This window comes from Notamacropus eugenii, chromosome 3 (genome assembly GCF_028372415.1).
Source record: "Notamacropus eugenii isolate mMacEug1 chromosome 3, mMacEug1.pri_v2, whole genome shotgun sequence".
In the NCBI taxonomy this organism is placed as follows: Eukaryota; Metazoa; Chordata; class Mammalia; order Diprotodontia; family Macropodidae; genus Notamacropus; species Notamacropus eugenii.
Window position 1 is genome coordinate 120,354,249 of NC_092874.1, and position 8,186 is coordinate 120,362,434.

Consider the following 8,186-nt stretch of genomic DNA (forward strand, 5'->3'; position numbering starts at 1 on the left):
GCTGTCCTCATAAACGTGTTGAAGAGACGTTTCTGTGTATTTGAGTCTAGGTCTCAGCACATTTTTCTATTTCAAGTCTGGGGCAGGTGAATAGATTGGTCTGGGAGTGTGTGTGTGTGTGTGTGTTACAGTACGAGTTGTTAGTACTCAGTTAAAAAAAAACCCTATATCCTTTTTTCCATTAGACCTTTTCTAAAGTATAATGGCTTGACCCTCATACTAAATTTAATTCAGCTGGGCAGAGTGCCCGTTTCTTGATTTTAGCTCAGACCTTACTGAGAAGGTGAAACCTCCCAACCAAGCGACCATCTAGATTCTCAAGGGGCATGTAGCGGGTGCTCTGATCAGAAAATGGTCCCAGTCTATGTCAAGGGATGACTTCTTGACTGGAGGGACTTTGGGAAGATGGATAGATTAGATTTAAAAAGTCTGCTAAACTGAATTGTGTTCAGAGAGGCAGTCTTATTCTAATTCTAATTCTGCTTTAGACCTCGGCACTTGCCATCAGTCAACACTAGATGGCCTGTGAGCTACATTTAATATCTAAACAACATCTGGTGTGAATGGTTTCTTTGGACAGCAAGACCACTCTCTGTGCACTGCCTCCTTCCCACACACCAAAATTCCTGACTCACCTCCTTCATTCCTTCCACACGGTATTCTTTTTTTTCCTTTCTTCTTCCCCTAGTCCTTGATCCTTTTCTCCATTTTTGGTAGCTTTTTGTAGTTCCCTAAAAATTGTTGAGGCATTTGAGGGCCTCTTTTTAGTGAGCTGCTCAACAGCCTGCACACTCATGGAAAATAATGCCCACTCCCACTGTTAACTTCGGCTTTCCCTCAATGCCCAAGGGAGGAGAGAAGCGCATTCCTTGTAGATTTGAGTGGATCTTAGATCCAAGGCCCCCAGTTTCAGATGAAGGATGGAAATAAGCTTCAGGAAATAGCACTTATGAAGTCAAGTCACCAGGCGTTAAGCTTTGTGCCAGGCCGTGTGCTAAGTGATGGAGATGGAATGGAAGGTAAAGATCTGGCAGGGTAATGGAGGAGACAATGTACAAACAATAAGCAAACGAGAATATACTGAAGATCATCTTAGAGGTAAATGAAGGATTGTGAAAAACTTCTTGGAGAAAGTGAAACTTGAAGACTTGAAAGAAGTCAGGAGGTGGAAATGAGAGTTTCGGTCACAGGGGACAGCCAATGAAAATGCCCCAGGTGAGAGATGGGAGTGTTGTGTATGAGGAACAGTAAAGCAACCTGCTTCCAATGGGTTGTGGTGTCTGGATCTGAAATGAGTGCCTGTGGATTAATAATTATTGTATGTATGTATATAAAAAGTGCCCTTACATAATTGCTAGACCCTCCCCAAAATCTGGATGCTTTTTCGGTTGAAAAACAACAGAAGCAGACTTCGTGTTAAGCTTTTAGATTTGAAAGGGAAATTTAGAGGTCATAGAATCCTATTCTATAGGTGAAGATGCTGAGACCAAGGGGGCAGCTAGATGGTTCAGCAGACAATGCTGGGCCTAGAGTCAGGAAGACTCATCTCCGTGAGTTCAAATCCAGTCTCAGACGCTTGACCCTGTTTGCCTCAATTTCCTCATCTGTAAAATGACCACTCCAGTATCTGCCCAGGAAGCCCAAAAGGGCTCACAAAGTCAGACACAACTGAAAAATGACTAAACAAGAAAGCTGAGGCCCAGAAGTATTAAGTAACTTGCTCAAAGTCACACAAGTAGTAAGGATACTAAGTAGACTCAGGAACTGAATTTGAGTCACATGAATCCCAATCCTGGTCTCATTTTGCAGCATTACACTGCTTCACATCCCCTGTTGTAGACAGCGACTTTTAAAACTCTCTTGTGTATTCATTTGGGCTGAAATAATTTATAGTAATTTTGAAATAATTAATGGTGATATGCCTGTAGTCTCAGCAGTCCATTCATCTCTGGGATCACCAAAGTGCCATCCATCCCAATTGAAGCTTAGATGATTCTGGATAGAGAAATGGGCCTTGAGTCAGGAAAACCTGGGTCCCAAAGACCAATCTCAGCTTCTTTACTAGCTGTGTGATCATGAGCAAGACATGTAACCACTGCCTCAGTTTCCTCAACTATAAAATAGAGATAATAATAGCAACCTATGTCCCAAGATCAAATGTAATGATATTTATAAAGCACTTAGCGCAGGACTTGGCGATAATTGGTGATGAATGATCATTTCCTCCCTTCTTTCTTCCTCCCTCCCTCCCTTCTTTCTTCCTCTCTCCCTTCTTTCCTTCCTCTCAAGCCAGCAGGACCAGCAAATGATCCTCTCTAATACACAGAAAAGCAAGAGACCGTAGTATAATTTTGAGGACTGAGAGTTGTCTCCCTACTGCCAACCAGGCAAGGACCTATCTTTGCTTAAGTAGCTAAGAAAGGTTCTAAGACAGGCCTACCATGTACTGAACGCACTTGCCCAGTGGTGCATCCCAGAAAGGTACCCATCCTTTGTATACTAGATGCTTTGTGGAAATGCCACTGGCCCAGACCCTTCCCTCTTCCTCTTGTGGGTAGCAAAGGAATCAAGACAGGCTTTTCTCTCTCCTGTGGGCTGAGGAGTGACTTGTGTTGCTGTCAAGACCCTAGGAAAGTCATATAGCATCCTAGAGGGTAGATACTACATCCTGCATCTTGTTGGGCTAAGGACTGACATGGCAGAGGGCTACTTATGCTTCAGATGGGAACCCAAGAAAGACTTTCTGGACTCTGTTCTTTTTCCCTAGTATTTGTTTCCCCTATTGTTATAGCATAGACCTATCAGATGGATAATAGACAAGTAATTCCCCCAGCTGGGAACCTCAGATTTGACTTGATCTGGCAGATTCCACCATCTCTCTCATCTTCACTCTAGAGGGCAACGAACCCAACTTTGGGAGTCTGTTCCTATGTGACAAAGGCAGCTATTTCACAAACCACTCTGCTTGGGAGGCCCAGATGAAGTTCGTGCCTGGGGATATGTACTACAGGTATTATTATCACCATTTTATAGGTGAGGCTGCTGGAAATAAAAGGTTTGGGGGTCTTGAAATAAAAGATTAGGCTGAATGCAGAAAGGGCCTGTATTATTTTCTTTAAAGGTATGTAGCAACACTACCTACTCCATGCGTCCATAAGCAGAGTAATTACCTATTTGATGAGATTACTGGGAAGGCCTCCTACCTTGCCCCACTCCCTGACTAGTTGGCAGATGCTTATGATTCTGTGGTTAGATTTATCCCCTTGGTTTAAGATTTGTCCCCAGTCCAGTGCAAACATGGAAGAGCATGGGCTTTACCCTAAAGTAAGAATGAATTGATTGAGCAGGTCTGGATAGTGAGAAAGGGATGAGAATGGCAAGAGAGGACTTGGTAAAGGTCGGGAGAAAGAGGCAGAAATAGTATAATAGCCTGCATTTGTATAGCAGAAATAGTATAATAGCCTGCATTTGTATAGCAAAACACTTTACATACGTTATCTCCTGTGAACAGCGCAGCAACCATCCCCGTTTAATAGAAAACAAAAATAATAGAAAAAATTTAATAGATTTAATAAATTTAAATTTAATAGAAAACAGGTTCTATGAAGTTAAGTAACTTGTGATCACACTCCCCAGCAAGTTGGAGATTAGATTCCGTAGAAGGTCTCTCCCGGTTCTGAGTCTGCTTTGTAATATTACAGGGCTAGACATCCTCTGTACCATCCCACTCTGGACTTCCCCCTTTCCTTTACCTAGGTCCCAGACTGATCTTCCAAATACCCACTGCCCCGATGCTGACAATGCCCACTGTAGCCAGCAGGTGGCTCTCTTGCCTAGCTCCTTTGGTTTTACCCAGTCCCATCCCTCCTTGGTAAAGACTTTGCAGTTGGGAGAAAAAGAGGTAGTAGGATGAGGGGGTGAGTGTCAGACACTGGACTAAAGAACAAAGTGGAACCCCAGGGGGAAGGGACTGACTTCCTCTGCACATCCAGCACCCTGAAATATTGTATGCATCACAGACTCTTGGGTAAAATATTGGACCAAGCAAAGGGAGCTTGCCTCACTGGGGAAGTCATTTAGTTCAGTCGAGAGTATATATGAAGTACCTACTATGTGCCAGACAAATACCAAATAGTCTCTTCTGTCAAGGAACTTACATTCTCCTGAAAGGTAGGGGTGGGGAAGACGGCCTGTACACAGATAAATCCATAAATAATAAAATGCTATATACAATAATGACAGCAAAATAAAAATGATTCTGGTGGGGGGAGAATAAAAGTGATTCTGTCAACTGAGGAAATCAGGTCAATCTTCTCGTAGGAGGTGATGGCACTTGAGCCTTGAAGGGAGCTATGAATTCTGAGGATCAAAGAGAGGGGGGAGAATATTCCAGCACAGCCTGTGCAAAGGCAGGATGAGAAGCCCAGGAAGGTGCCTGGAAATGAAGAAGCAATGGCATTCATCAACAAATGCAGAATGGTAGCTATATGTAAGATTTTGTGCTAATGAGATAGCTAGGTGGTGCAGTGGATAAAGCATTCAGGGCCCGGAATCAGGAAGATCTGAGTTCAAATCCAGTTTCAGACACTTATTAGCTGTGTGACCCTGGGCAAGTCACTTAACCTTTGTTTGCCTCAGTTTCCTCAAATGTAGTAGCATCTACCTTCCAGAGTTGGTGTTGGACTCAAATGAGATAGTAAATGTAAAGTACTTAGCACAGTGCCTGGAATGTAGGAAACTCTCAACAAATGCCTGTTCCCTTCCCCTAATTCCAATGGGGACAAAGATACAAGATGTGAGTGGGACTGTTCTGAAACATGGGCAGAAATTCCCTGACTGGTTTCATCCCTTAGAGTATGCACAAATACCTCTTGCCTGCTTCCGATATAACTGTGGAAATGTTAGGGGGCTGGTTTTGTCCACAACTAGCTTGGGTGATGACAAAGTATTCTAATGAGCTGCCCATCTGGAAGAATCCATGGGATTCTTCTGAGGAAACTGAGTGTCCACACAAAAGATGTGATCCACCTTTGCTCCCCATCTCTCCGTTGCTGACCAGCTCCAGGTTTGCTCTGATCAGCTACGTGGGGAAAAAGTTGATTTCCTCCTACCTGACACCGAACAGTATGCCTCTGGCTTTTTTGTTTTTCTTTTCTGTTAATTCTTTCCTGCTCTTAGGTAAATGATTATTCAAGGATGAAAATGCCTCAGTGACCACTTGAATTATGGCCCGAGGCTCTGCCAGATGAGTTCACTGGAACTGGGATCTGTAGCCACAGGAATTGGAAAGTGAATAAACATCAACCTTAAGATGGACATGTTCAGAGGGAAGCCCTGTGGACAGTGCTAGACCTGGAGAGATTTCAGAGTGGGGCACCTGACCTTCCTAGCCAACCACAGCCAAGTCTGGCAAGCAGCTGGGAGACTTCTGGGGTCTTCCCCTTCTCCAGCACCAAACAGAAGGGGTAGGGAGAGAGTACTCCTTCTCTAAGCTCCCATGTGACCACTCTTATTCAGATCAACTCTTCTGAAGAAAGGAGTCATTTGTTTTCCTGCCGCCGTTGCCTACTGGGCACACTGCTGCTGATGGACATGTCTGTAATCTTCCTAGTATACTCCAACAGTTTGGATCATGTCTCTGATCTCCTTAAGAACCTTCTGGGGCTCTCCATTGCCTGCTGAATAAAACACAAGCTTCCAAAATATCATTCAACAACCACCACATTCAACTTCCAGCCCACCTTCCAGCCTTATTTTATATGACTCCCCTTCACTTACTCCATGTCATGGAAAAAGTAGACTGTCCTCTGTCCTCCAGGACTTTGTTCACACCATCTCCCTCACCTGCTAGCAAGTGCCCTGTGTCTCCATTGGTTGAAGTTCTTCCTTTCTACTTCAAGGTCCTTCAAGGTCACATGTCACCTCTTTTGTGATGCCTCTAGATCAGTGTGTCTCACGCTTTTTGGTTCCAGGACCCCTTTAGATTCTTCAAAATTACTGAGAACCCTTTCAAAGAGTTTTCATAGTCACTTGCACACACACATATACAGTTATCCCTTTCACATCAACATTTCCCCTATTTCAGTTTTGACATATCCATATAGTGTGGGTCAGCATAAGAAATTAAATGGGAATTTTTTAGGAATTTTGTGGAAGCCACAGACAACACAGAAGAAGTTTAGAAACTCAGAAATGCATGAAATATATGTATAGTAGTGTATAATATCAATATATTTTATCTTTTAATACCATAAATGTATACAATTTTTTTTAAGTTAAAATAAGTAACAAGTTAAAGTCTACAAAAGAATGCAAAACCAGCAGATAACACACAAAGGCTAGTATTGTTACTTAACATTGACCTACATATAACCTATGACCAAATACTTAACCAAAATTTTACATTAAGGTACTGTAAACACCCCATAAAAGAAAAAGAAAAAATTCAGACTTCTTCTCTAGTACAAAGGAAGGGCCAAAAAATTTTATGTGTATTCTCTAGATCGCTACCTCTATGATGCAGAAGGGATAACTATAACTATATAGATAGTATATACTGCATATATATATGTGTATATATGCATATACACATATACACACCATATTTAGAAATTAAAACATCTTAGTATTTTGATAAAATAGTTTTGACCTCAGAGACCCCTGAAAGGATCTCTAAAAGTCCCATGCATCTCTGGAACACACTTTGAGAATCACTGCTCCAGATAAATGTGATTCCTCCCTCCTCATAGTTCTCACAACATTTTGTCTACTCTCCTTTGCACTTGTAATGTTCTTTCTGTAGATCTTCTCTTCTGACAATTGTAAAATCTGTGACGTTAGGATCTTTGTTGGGTCTCAACACCTAGCACATTGTCTTGCACACGGTAAGTGATTGATAAATGTTTAATTGAATTGGGAGGGAGGAAATTTAGTATGAAGAGAGAAGAGGGCCTAGGAGTAAACCATAGTGGAACCTCATATTTAGAGAGTGGTAGAAGAGGGCATCTAGGGTTAGAGCACCAGCCTGGAAGTCAGGAGGGCCTTGGATACTTACTAGCTGTGTGACCCTGGGCAAGTCACTTAACCCCAATTGCCTCAAAAAGCAAAACAAAACAAAAAACCCTCCACCAGAGAAGTTACATATTGAGGGCCAAGAAAAGGCTCTCAATTGATTCTGGAAATAAAGATATGATTGGTGACCTTTGAAGATATTGAGCAGAAAGATCCATTATAGGGAACATGAAGGAGTGAATCATTATTGAGTAAACAGAGGCAGTGAGTGCAAACTGCCCTTTAGAAGAAATTCAGCAGTGAAGGGAAGGAGAGAAGTAAGACAATGGACAGAGTGGCAGCAGGGTCATGGGAAGGAGTTGGTCAACAAGCATTTATTACATACCTACTATGTGTCAGATACTATTTCTGGTGCTAAAAATATGAAGAGAAAATGAAAGATTAACTGCCCCTGAGGAGTTCACATTCTATCAGGGGAGAGGCATACATATGTAAATATATGCAAAATACATGTAAAATAAACACAAAGTAATTGTGGGGGGAAGGACAGGAAAGGGCTCATGTAGAAGGTGAACTTTAAGGAAACAAGGTCTTCACCCAAAAGGTGAAGGTGGAATATGAAATAGCATGGATGAGGAACAGCAAGGACAACAGCTTGGGTGAGTTGGAGAGTAAATGAAGACTCCATTTGGTGGTGTGGTGGATAAAGCACTGGGCTTGGAATCCAGAAAACTTGAGTTCAAATACTGCCTCAGGCGGGTACTAACTGTGTGACCCTGGGCAAATCACTTAACCTTGTTGACCTCTATTTCCTCCTCTGTAATATGAGCTGGAGAAGGAAATGACAAAGCACTGCAGTTGTTGGGGTTCATCCTTCCCCTTCCAGGAAGACCAATGGGGTAATGTCATGATTTGCACATGAATTGGATTTAAGTGAGGCAGAGTTGCACAAAGTCATCCACCTCTCTCTCTCTTCCTGAGTCATCCAAGTCCGGTATCTCTGCCAAGAAAAGCCCACTGGAGTCATGTAGAATTGGACACTACAGAACAACAACAGTGTGTAAGAAGGCTAATAATGCTTGCTTGATTGATGGGAAAAGTAGGTTGGAGCCAGGCTATGAAGTAGAAAAATATATTCATTTATAGACAAAGGGAAGGCAGCCAGTAGAGTGGGA